Source organism: Anser anser, assembly GCF_964211835.1.
Source record: "Anser anser genome assembly, chromosome: 20".
NCBI lineage: Eukaryota > Metazoa > Chordata > Aves > Anseriformes > Anatidae > Anser > Anser anser.
The window spans coordinates 5,477,390-5,489,541 of record NC_139741.1 but is presented as its reverse complement, the minus strand read 5'-3'; the positions used below and the strand labels follow the sequence as shown (position 1 = coordinate 5,489,541).

Genomic DNA, 12,152 nt, shown 5'->3' with positions numbered 1-12,152 from the left:
CTTTGTAATTCCTCTAGTGTTACAGCTGTATCATCTGAGCTGCAGAGAACATAGGAACAGCACCAGAATTTGTTTGGATGACTTTTAGAGACTGGACTGCTCGATGTAACTTGCAGGCTTAGGAAGGAAGACACAACACTTTTTTCCTCTAATTAGTGGTGAAAACCAACGACAATAGCTGGTCAAAATAGAAAGATCAATGAATGGCCCAGAAAAAGACAAGCTCTCCTTTCACTTTCATACACTACCTCCTAATCTGAGAGGTCCTGAGAGTTGATAGAAAACATGTTGTATGGACAAGATAAAAATCAGTTTTTGAAATATATTCAGAAAGAAAAAGAAAAAGAAAAAGAAAAAGAAAAAGAAAAAGAAAAAGAAAAAGAAAAAGAAAAAGAAAAAGAAAAAGAAAAAGAAAAAGAAAAAGAAAAAGAAAAAGAAAAAGAAAAAGAAAAAGAAAAAGAAAAAGAAAAAGAAAAAGAAAAAGAAAAAGAAAAAGAAAAAGAAAAAGAAAAAGAAAAAGAAAAAGAAAAAGAAAAAGAAAAAGAAAAAGAAAAAGAAAAAGAAAAAGAAAAAGAAAAAGAAAAGAAAAAGAAAAAGAAAAAGAAAAAGAAAAAGAAAAAGAAAAAGAAAAAGAAAAAGAAAAAGAAAAAGAAAAAGAAAAAGAAAAAGAGAAAAAGAAAAAGAAAAAGAGAAAGAGAAAAAGAAAAAGAGAAAAAGAAAAAGAGAAAGAAAAAGAGAAAAAGAAAAAGAGAAAAAGAAAAAGAAAAAGAGAAAAAGAAAAAGAGAAAAAGAAAAAGAGAAAAAGAAAAAGAAAAAGAAAAAGAAAAAGGTGCCAGAGGGGCAGGTTCCATGTGCCATCCTGGCTCTAGAAACAAAAGTCTTTCTCCTCAGTGTACATGGGGCATGTGCAAGTGCAAGAGTTCATATTATATGTTTCTATATTTTGGCAAGGATACTATAAGAAAAAAAGCATGTAGCTTATTAGCCTAGAAGAAAAAGCTTTGGTCTGTTTACGCTGTAACCACACACCTGTATCTCAGAAATATGAGACAACTGATGGGGAAAGGGGAGGGGTCTGACATCTTTAGTTTCCTCTGCACCAGGTGCAGTCAAGTATGCAATATATTTCTAGCCACTATTTTGAATCAGTGCCACTTTTAGCCTACTGTACCTGCTGAACAGCCCCTGCAGGGAATGACTCCAAAACATGCCCATGCTCCCTGCTCCAGCAAGATCAGTTCTTACCTGGAGCCCTGGCGGGTGCATACGTAAGTCAGCCAAATCCTGAAACCATTCTAGCACAGCTGCAGTTCCTTCGAGTCACAGAAAGACAAAAACACTAAATCTTGTACTAAACGACTGTATCCATTCATTTTCCTTACAGGAGGCAATACTTAACTTCCTTTGGCTGCCAGTTTGCGTTCCATTTTTACAGGACATAAATGTGGCACTACGGAAACTTGCTGTCTTGTCACAATGCAGCTGTATCGTGAAACATCAAGGTCAGGGACAGAGATGGACAAAAACACTGTCCTCTCTCCTTAGTTTCTTGAGCTAACACATAGATACTATAAAATCCAGCTGGATTAACTGTAACAATCTAAACATTTGGTTCTCCTGAATCCATTTTTTTTTACGTTCCTGAGCAAACAGGAAAGAAGCAAAGATGGTTATACATACAAATAATATTTTTTAAATAAGAACAATTTTCCATCTATTTGTATCATGAGAATGACAGAAAAACATCCTTTATATTTGTTAAGATAGCAGCCACATGAATAAGAACAAAGCGGCTGCTATTGCAATACTGATTACGAGACCAAACACACTGCTTGCCATGACAATAACAAATTTATGTACTAGCACTATTCCTTTTGAATTAATTTCTTCTTTTTGGTATCAGCACGACATGAAATTATTCAGTATTTGGAGCAGGATAAACAATGTGAAACTGTTTAAGGAAGTACATTTTGCCACACTTGACATGACAAAGCAAAAGCGAGGACACACTCTATCATCTGCTCTGTACAGATAGCGATGTGCTGCGGGCTGGGCTGCTGAAAAGGGATAGCATGGTATTGCATTAGCCCATATTAAAATGCACATATTTCTGTAATTTTTATTTCTTGAATCTGACTGCATGCAAACTACAGAAAGCAAAGTCTCTACATTTAGGAGCTTAGACCTACATTGGGAAAGGAATATTTAGTATTCTTAGGCGGTGATTAACATGAACTCTGAGTTTATAAATATGATGAGTCTTTAATTTACACAACAAGAAGAGTAATAAAGATTAGAGAAAAGAGCTTGAGAGGGAGGGAGAGACACCTCCATATCTACCTTAGGTTGCTAATACACTCTAATTACAATCGGTCTCGCAACAAAATCTTTCAAGAGCCAATACATTTTAGCTTAATGTTCATAAATGGCTGGGTGCTGCATGCACAGTGCACAGAATAAGCAAATATGCTGTAGCAGAATGCCTGGTTTCCTCTGAATCTTGCTCAGGTTATTTTTTGTCATGAAAGAAGTATCTGCAACTTTGGCAGTTGTAAAACTATCATGCATGGCACCACCTGCCAGACTAATAACAATAATTAGAAATGTAATAAACTGTTCATTGGCAAGGTAACAAATTGTCTTATCCTTTGAAAGTCACACTGGCCCGAGGCAATTCCTCACAGACATTCGCCACTGATGTCACAAGAGCCTGAATGAAAAGCACACTATGCAAAAAGAAAAAAGAAAAAAAAAAAGAGAGAGAGAAAAACAAAAAATTAAGAAACAAACAAAAGCCACCAGCAAAGAGACGTTCAAGCAATCTCCAGTACCTGAAGTGGATTCCCATTTTATTGAATAAATCATTAAAACTAAGGACTTCCAAAGTGAGGGTGAACCAAGCCAATTACTTCCTATGAAACCTTACAGGCTGGAATATTTGGAGCTCATAATACTTGCTTAAGAAGATGAAACAATTTTTTACTGAATTTAGAATGAAAACATCACTTGCTTGTTATGCTTCTTAATTCTTTTCATCTTTTGTACAATGATCTTCCAAAAAAATAATTTGCACTGGATAGCTTTTATACCGGGTTACTCTAACTCTTGTGTCTCACACATCTAATTTAAAATCTAACAATCTGAGATCAATATTTCTTTCTTACTCAAGTTCCTCTAAGTACTAAAGCAATCTTGGTTCATCTGTCAGACAGGAATTAATGGCTTGTTCGGGTTCTTTACCTCCCATTAATACTTTGCATTTGAACAGAACACGCAATTCCACATTGCTTGTTTTCTAAATGAGCGTTTAAAATCATCCCCAGTGATGAGAACGTGGTTTCATATTTTCATGACCTTACAGTGGTTTTGTCTCCACTTCCACACAGTATGTTTTATCTCTAAAAACCCATTTTTAATTTCTAAAATGTAAAAGCCATCCAGAAATCTGTGGACATAAACATTTGCTTCAGTCCACGTTCTTCCTCATCCACCTTCTGGAATATATGCAGGCATTCAAAGGAAGACTGCTACTGGTTCCATGCTTACAGAGAACTGAAGAGAAGAAAAGCAAGTCATAAACGCTGCATAAGCACTTCTTTCTGAGGCTTCTGATGATTTCACAGTCCCAGTAAGTCATCTAGGAGGGGCCCATGCCAGGCAGCAGCCTGCTTTTGTTCTTTGCTTTGTACTAAGAAGGGAGGGACATTGCTGAGGTACAACACTTTGAGTATTTATATGATTCATTCCTTCTTTCATTGAATCATTTTCTAGTTTCTAAGATAATACCTCTGGGATGATTTCAGCTACTGTTTGCGGAAGCACCAAGTTTTATGTTTTCCATTATTGTGTGTGAAGATAAAGATGAAGGAAGGATTGCCCAAGCAAGATGTGAAAAGGTTTTGGAGAGGGTGGTGGAAACCTCTCTCACACTGTTCTTATTACTGACCCGATGGCTCTAAAGTCTTGCATGCAGGAGCTAGCAAGGTCAGCTCAGCAGCCTGACTAACAGCCAGGTACAGCTCCACAACCTTCCTGCTGAACGTGCTGCATATTTTCCCAAATCCCAGCAAAGCCCTAGAGCGCATCAAAGAATTCAACTCAGGCGGAGTTTCAATGTAACTGGTTAGGAAAACCCAACATGCTGGTCCTTTAGAACATTCCGAGGAAACTCTTCCCACTTTTTCTTTCTGTTTCAAAATCTATATAATAATAGCTGGCTGAATTTTGAGATAAAACCTTGGAGTTTTATCATTAACATTAAGCACCTGTCAGCTCTGTCTACAAATCCTACAGGTAAATCTACGCTCTCTCAACGAGCTTGTAAGAAACTCATGCTTCAAGAACCAAATTTGAGTTGTATTCCTAAAACACTTTTCCTGCAATACGACTCTATTAATGCTGTTTATGCATTCATACTTCTCTTATTAATAATGCCAGGGTATTCTGGGATAGATATTCCCCCAAAGTGCAGGGAAGTGGAGAAATGCTGGAAGGGCGTGCATGGGTTGGCACTGGCCGCTTGTGGAGTGCTGCAGTTAGGAACAACCAAGCACACTCCAAGAAAGGAAGGAGACAGACCAGTTGTACTGGTTATTAGGCATGGTTAAGGGGCTTAAAAAAAAAAAAAAAAGAGAGAGAGAGAGGAAAAAAAAAAAAGAAAACACTTCTGCCAAGCCAGTTATAAGAAGATAATCATGTGCTAGCCTAAGCCTCTGGCAGGAGGAAAGCACTGTTAGCTGTCTTCTAGGTAGCTAAATATTAATCATCCCGTTTAGAACTGATCACTTCACCAACTTAGCGCTTGGTTAAAGGTTGTGGTACAAAGAAGGTGCACTGTTTTATCTCTAGCTGCAATATTCCTAGGCTTCTATAGACAATGTGTTGGGCAAGGCGAACACAAAAGCAATGTTCCAATTGTTAGCAAGTTCGTTAGTTTTTGGACAGGTTTCTCTGCAAGCTGAGAAGCACAGCGTGTTCTGAGAGCTCTCTGCTGTTCCTGAGGGCTACATGAGAGATCCCCAAACAATTCAAAACAGATTCTCTTCAGCTGTTGAAAAAGAACGGCACAAGAATACAACGTGTTTCATCTTGGGTTGCAGGATATGTAAGCACCGTAAATTGCTAACACGCTGCATCTGTACCGCAGAGCGGCATCACATGTCATTCACAAGCAAATGCTGTTTGTAACCTCTGTCACAGCTCCAGAAAGGATGCTGCACGTTCCTGATAGCATGTCAGCAAGGAGGAGCAGACACGAAAATAGCCTGAGAACTAAAAGATGCACTCTGCTCGGGATAGGTGTGGGTTATTCAACACCCTGAGAAATCATCTTGCAGCTTGAAATAAATGGAAAATAAAAAGAGCAGGCAGCAAGCCTTAGAAGCGATAATATGGAGTGATGTATGAGCGATCATTTCATTGCTTATGCCTTAGCTCTAAGTGGCCAAACCTGCACAGCATATTCAAAATCATGAATGTGACAGGATTGGGTCTGGAAGACTCACGCAGTTCAAAGGCCTCACCTGTAGCTCCACATGTTCTTGAAACTCCCACAGTCCCTCAGGGCCTTAAAAGCAGAACACAAGAGCATTCTCCTTTGAATCTCATGTGGTCTGACCTTTGGAAAGTTGTGCTTAGAGGAGCTGGAGGTGACTAGACAGAGGATCAACCAACTGTTCTTTGCCTTCCAATATCAGCACAGAAGTTTCCAGCGCCATTGTCAGGAGGATTTACAAAATACTGTCAGGATTCAATTACTTGTCTTCTGACACTCTTCTGCATTGTTGACTTTGACCGAGCGTGTATTAATTAAATTACTGTGCTCCGAAAACTGATGTAAGGAAGACTTTCTCCTCATTATTGTCACCAAAACTCTCCCAATGGCCCCCCTGCTTTGCTCAACTCTGTGGTGTTATAAAAAGCCTGGCAGCCAAAAACGAAGCCGTAAGGCCAAACAAACAAAGACAGCCCACCAGCCTACCACTTATCCACCAGCTTCAGGCTAGGACAACTTTCTGTTAACCTTGTAACAAAAAAGGGAAGAATATCACAAAAAGACACTTCCTAACGTGCAATGTCAACAAAAAAGGGAAAGCCGACAGAATGCTGCCAACTCTTCACAAATTATGTGCTGTGAGAAGAGAATAAAGGTTATTGTATGTTATGGGACACTTCAACCTGATTCTGAGGGTTCAAACTTTACAAATTTACAGGGATCAGCTCCAAGGAGGAACAAAAATTCCTCTCTGAGTTCAGGAAAAAGGAGCTGGAACTATCCAGCCATGTCCTGAACATGGCATGTGATACAGAACACTTATAAGGGGCAAATAGCTAAGCACAAGGCAAAATAAACGTGAGAAGAATCAGAGATTATAGCTAAGTTAGCCCAATATATCTGTCCTAAGTTAATTGTCTCAATCCTATATTGACAGTTGCATATTGCTAGCAGTCTAGTCAAAAAAGCAAAACAAAACATATTGCTAAATGACACAATGACTTTAACACGTGTGTAGATCACCTACCTGTATTTCACCTAGAGCAGAAAGTCAAGTCTAACACCATGTCTCCAGTTCATCCTCATTTCTAAAATAACAAAACAATAATAGCTTATAGTGGCTGTCACATTGCTACAGATGCTACGCTTTATAGGCAACCCTAAATCACTGATCAGGAAATGACATTTCATATTTAATAATGGTTCTTTATATTTTAATTTGAGATTAAACAATTAACAAAAAGAAAGCTCTGCAAATGCCAACAAAAGAGCATCCTATGGGAGAGAAAGATTTGGAGGCTACATTTCAGATCTACCAGATCTAGTGAAATTTATCCTTCAGTCCTCCAACTGAATACTGCAGTGCACAGCTCCTCTAAGCCATAGTAATGATAGGACAAAAGACAGATACATTTTGTGAAAAGAAGAGGCTCAGAAGGGAAAGAGAATGACATACACTTAAATATACTGAACGCTAAAATTGATGTTCTGTTTACCAATGTGTTTTTCTAGAGACTTTAAACTCCAGATAAATGCATTTGAAATTATTTCTTAGGGACAAAAATGGACTGAAGTGTATGTAGGTTAAACCAAGGTGTGTATTCCCTAGGGATATCTCAGAAGATAAAAAGCAAGCCCTGACTACTATTTAAAGGCAGCACAGCAGACGGTTAAGTTACACCCAGGTGTGTCTTCCCTCGGGTGATCCCAAGGGAGAGATGCTAGGCCACTTTTCCTATTTAATGGTGGCAGAATAGCTGGTTAGATTACGTCTTAAGTCATTTTGTAACCTTATCATCCAAATGCTAGGATATAAAAATTGTAAGCCTACAAAGCTATTTATGATAACAAATGCTGCAGCCATCACTGCATAATAAAATATAAACAATGCATTAAAAATAAGCAATTATCCCACTACTAAATGAAATAAGAATATTTTTTCAAAGGAATGAATTTATGCTATGGTTGGGCACAAAATAAAGTAAGTTCATAGGGAGAACTCCTCTCTGACAAATTTCCAGATCAACAAGACCATTCTTGCCAATTTTACATAGCAGGAGGGGTTTATAATGAGGTCAACAGTGGTTTTACATGTAAGAGAAACCAAGAACATGTTATGTTAAAATTGATCAGACGTTCTGAATTGGATGTGAAGTGTCGTGCACACCTCTGAACTCAGGTTACCCATTTCCAGTGCTTTGCCTTGAAAAGCATAAGCTAGTGCAGGGAGACAAGGATCACACTGTGGAAAATAAGGAAGTAATCATATTTTTCCATGTTCTATTACAAGATCACCTCATATACACAAGGTGCCAAAACACGGCCAAAATGCAGCATTATAGGAAGCAGACTGTATAGGATGTTTGCTTCCTAAGCAAGGGAAAGAAACACAGAATCACATTCTTGAGCCACTCACTCTGGACATCTAACAAAGACATCATGCCAGCTCAGTTATGCAAGCTGTCATTTCCTTTGGCTACGCAGCGCTGCCTGTGCACAAGTACCAAACAGCACTGACACTTCAGCAATCTTCAGTGAGCAGCTGAGCCCTCCTGAAGGTAAACAGGGAGCCATTTCCACCCACCGACATCATTAATTCTAACTGCAGTCTCAGTCAGACATCACGGAATTGGTTCCACCGACTTGCATTTTGAATATTTACTTCACAACTTTGATGGCTGCAATTTTATTTTTTTCCCAAAATGAAAGATCAGATACAGGAACAAGTGTTAACAGCTTAGACTAGCTCCCAGTACACCAGATTAACACTTTGGTCTTTGAACAAAAGCTCAGACCAAGAACAAATCTCAAATTGACTCACTACAATGGTCCAGTCTGGATCTGACAAACCTAAGCTTGTTCTGATGTAACCCTCTTGATCTCTTCTGTTCTTTGCTCGTGGCATTTGGCTTCGCCTCTGGAAGACCAAACTGTTTTAGTTTAATAATGCTCCTCAGGTTCACTATAAGGCCGGTGTGAGGAAAAGTCTTACTGGCTTTAAATTCTACACAACTATTTTCTCACTCAAAAGGAGAAACCCCATGAAGCAGCACTGCCAGGTGGGCCGTTCTTTTTATGTCCCCCAAAGAGTACGTTGATACATGGCTGTGCACACACTGGTAAGGAACAGGAAAAGTCCTCAGCAAGCACGGATGCCCCCCTTTCCTCCAGGTATTTCCTCCGATAGCTATCCGAGAAAAGAAGAGATAATGCTTGCCAGTCAGTGGTTCACTTTCATTCAGGATCTTATCTCTGCACTGTAATCGACCTGTGACGCCAGCTCGAGTAAACTCACCCAACAAGCTGGTGTTAAACCAGCTAACTTAGGTACCAGTAACTACATGGCTGCAGCAGCCTGGATCTCAAGGCAGGCTGCAAAACTCACTGCAGAAACTGGGTTAATAATCAGGCCATTAGCCTACTTTGGTTCTGAGCCACTGCAGTTAGTAACTAAGCTACTAATACAAAACCATTTCAGATTTGTCTATCTCAGCCATCGGAGTTAAGAATTGTAAATTAAAGGTAGCGCAGAATTTGGGAATAACTAAGTAAAGACGTCAAACAAAGCCCCGATCATCTCAGGACCTTTCCTGCCAGATGTAGACATGTAACCCTGAGGGACATCAAATGGGAAAGCCCTTGGAAGGGACAAGTAATTATCCAGAACTATCTCTGAGATCTCCCAGACAAGAAAGAGCATATCCACCAACAATTCATCCTCACTATCTCCACAAGATCCCACAGATAAATTGACAAAGTCTTGGTTTCTAACATCAAAAGCTCCCGATAGATCTAATAAACTCAAATTGACAATTTCTTGATAGGAAATACACTTAGCAAAGTTAAAATATGTCTTTTCTTCCACAGGTCCCATTATTATGACATGTGGATACCATGGGAGATCTTTTCTGTCACAGATTTGTGTAATGTATTCAGCAACAGGAATCATAAAAACACTTCACGAGTAGCACGAACCTAACACGAACATAATTGTCCTCCATAGCAGAAAGTATGTTTTTATCAAAGTTTCAAGGCCTTATTCAGTATCTTACCATAATCGTGGGAGATAAACATGGGTGTACCTATACAATAACCTGGGGGCCGCAAAGATGTTTCTTCTGTTTTGTGGAATGACGATAATTATATTTAGCACTCATTCAAGGCTTTTCATCTTCAAAGCACTTTACAAACATTAATTAATCCTCACAACACCCTATGAGGTAGGTAAGTATTATTACAGTAGGTGTGATCAGGTTTGTGCAGGGGACTGCAGAGCATGCACAAGCCAGGTAAGGGCAGCAGAAATACATATTCCTGAAATTGCACATTTAAGCTCTTATTCCTCTCTACATACCTGCACACAAAAAACCCAAACCTCTCCACATAAATATATATACACACATGCCCACACAAATGCATACACACCTCCAACTTGGTTCTATTTTTACGACTGTGCTAAAGCACGCAGTTTGGGGGAAAGAACATTACCTTGAGTGTATTTGTCTCGTAGTGTTCACCTTACATTTGAGTGGCACAACATGTTTTGACATTCTATGGTGGAGTCACAATTCTTTTCCACGATGAGAGTTCAGGCTGAACAAACCTAAGAAAGATTCCTATTTCTGGTAGCTGAATGCTTTCTGATAGTATGGCAAAATCCATGCCAGGAAAAGAGTGTTTTTAATAACCGCAGATGGATAATAGGTTTGCAAAACACAGTAACAGATGGGTATTTTAAATCAAAATTAAAACAGAGAGGTTGAGAGGGAGCATTCTCTTTCCAGACAGTTAGAGCTCAATACCTGCCCAACTCCTCTGAAGAATTACCAAGAGAACAAGGAAAAAAAAAAAAAACCTGCAGCTTAGTCATATTTGTATTCTTATTAAATGCAGGATTGCCTGAGGCGAACAAGAGCTGATATCATAATTATTGGCTTGCCTAGCCAGCTGCCTTCTCTCACCTGATGTAAGATCAGATCTTTCCAGCCTTTGGAGACTCTGTACCGCTGAGCCTCCACTCTCTCTGCAGGGCTGTTTGAATGACCTAATCCTGTCCTGGAGCAGCAGCACGCCGTTTTGCTTCAGTAAAAAGGTAAGAGGAAACCTCTGACAACTTCATATAGCTTTTTAGAATTCAGCCGTGAAAGCCAAACGGAAGGGGGAGCAGAACTCTTTTGCCTTGGCTCATCTATTTAATGTGAAGTCCCCGAGGCTGACTTTGAAGAACTTCAGGCTGAGGGAAGGGGAAGGTCAGCACCTACATCCCGTTCCTCAGCAACTCCCATAGGTATTTATCAGCCGCGAGTGAGGAGTATCAAGAGAAGCAGTCAGGAAAACACCAGGTAAGCTCATAGATCCATTGGTCTTTTACTGGGAGAAGTGAAGACTGTAGGCGATTTCCCAAAGGAAAAAAAAAATAGATCATCTTGTATGGGGTGTATAGGAGCTTAAGCTAAGCCACTGTCTGTTTCATAGTTACAAAGAAAGCTGACAGTGTTTACCACTACCTGGAAAAAAAAGAAAAAAGAAAATAGAAAAAAAAATGAAACTACATAACAGAAAGACAAAACAAGAAAAGTATTTGTAAAAGAAGTCTGAGGTCTCATGCCTCATAAATTCACAACAGATTTATTTCATGTTTTTCCAGTGGTGAATCAAAAACCTGGAAAACTCTACATTTTGAAATTCAGCTTTCTTTTACTATGGCCTGTGTTTTAAATATGCTAGTTTTGCCTTGTGTGTTTTGTGGTAGTAGGTGAAAACTTTTTTTGAGCTTACTCTTACATTGAGAGGTGACTGAAGTGACAGCCAGAGAGAAGGTGGGATGTGTTAACTGCAAAGATGTCTGAACTTAAGTACAACAAATGGAAACCTGTTTTTTATTTCTTTATGTGCATAGGAAATACATTGCTCTATTTTCACTTATTAGTTTCAGACTGTTAGATTTCCAGCAAGAAAGGAACTGTTCGTTTTATAAACATAATAATTATCAAACCTATAAATAACAACTAGCCATCATTCACCTTGACCCTTAGTCCTTCTGCAAATTTACAGACTAAATCTGAGGGAATTAGACTTTATTCTATAAATGTTTCAGTTTGATTTATCTAAATCACGTGTTTCTAACTTGAATATTGATATGAGCTAGGTTGAACCGGATGAGTTTTAGGCTGAAAACGTATATATTTTGTTTACAAATAATTATGAGCATAGAAGAACAAAAAGTATTTAAATATCTGGTGTGCATATTTCTTAAGGAGTAAAGAAGGATTGTGTACTTTGCTGTCAGCCAGGTGATGCCCTATGTTATATATGCAGCCAAGCACATTGTTTACCCTACATCCAAGTGAGGGGAGATGAACATGGGTAGAAGTGGTATTAATGTAAATGACAAAAGGGACTACGTCTTGGCAATCTGAGCATCCAGACTCTGCCCCAAATGTTAAAGCATGGTGTGAGAAAGTACTAGCTTGTACATGAGCACAGATACTTATATAAAGTTTGCTGTGTTCCTAATAATAAAACTGGAGCCACGTGTTAGTTACTGAGATGGCAGCCAGTTGACTACTCTGGGGAGTAAATGGAAATATCTCTACACCACCATGGTAGGTGTAACACAGGAACCTGCCAGGGACACCTTAAGACATTTGCCATTATT

General features: G+C 38.9%; 1 protein-coding gene across 3 annotated transcripts in view; it reads left to right on the top strand.

The window, feature by feature from the left end:
- Nucleotides 1-10,470: 10,470 nt before the first annotated feature.
- The window catches only part of FOXN1 (forkhead box N1), a 41,641-nt gene continuing 39,959 nt past the window's right edge, over nt 10,471-12,152 (top strand). For 2 of the 3 annotated variants that reach the window (XM_083806703.1, XM_083806701.1), the window contains exon 1: nt 10,641-10,836. The gene's annotated coding sequence lies outside the window, so the exon portion shown is untranslated. Of the gene's footprint in view, nt 10,587-10,640; nt 10,837-12,152 lie in introns of those variants that run through there. The other variant, XM_083806702.1, reaches the window with a different exon arrangement.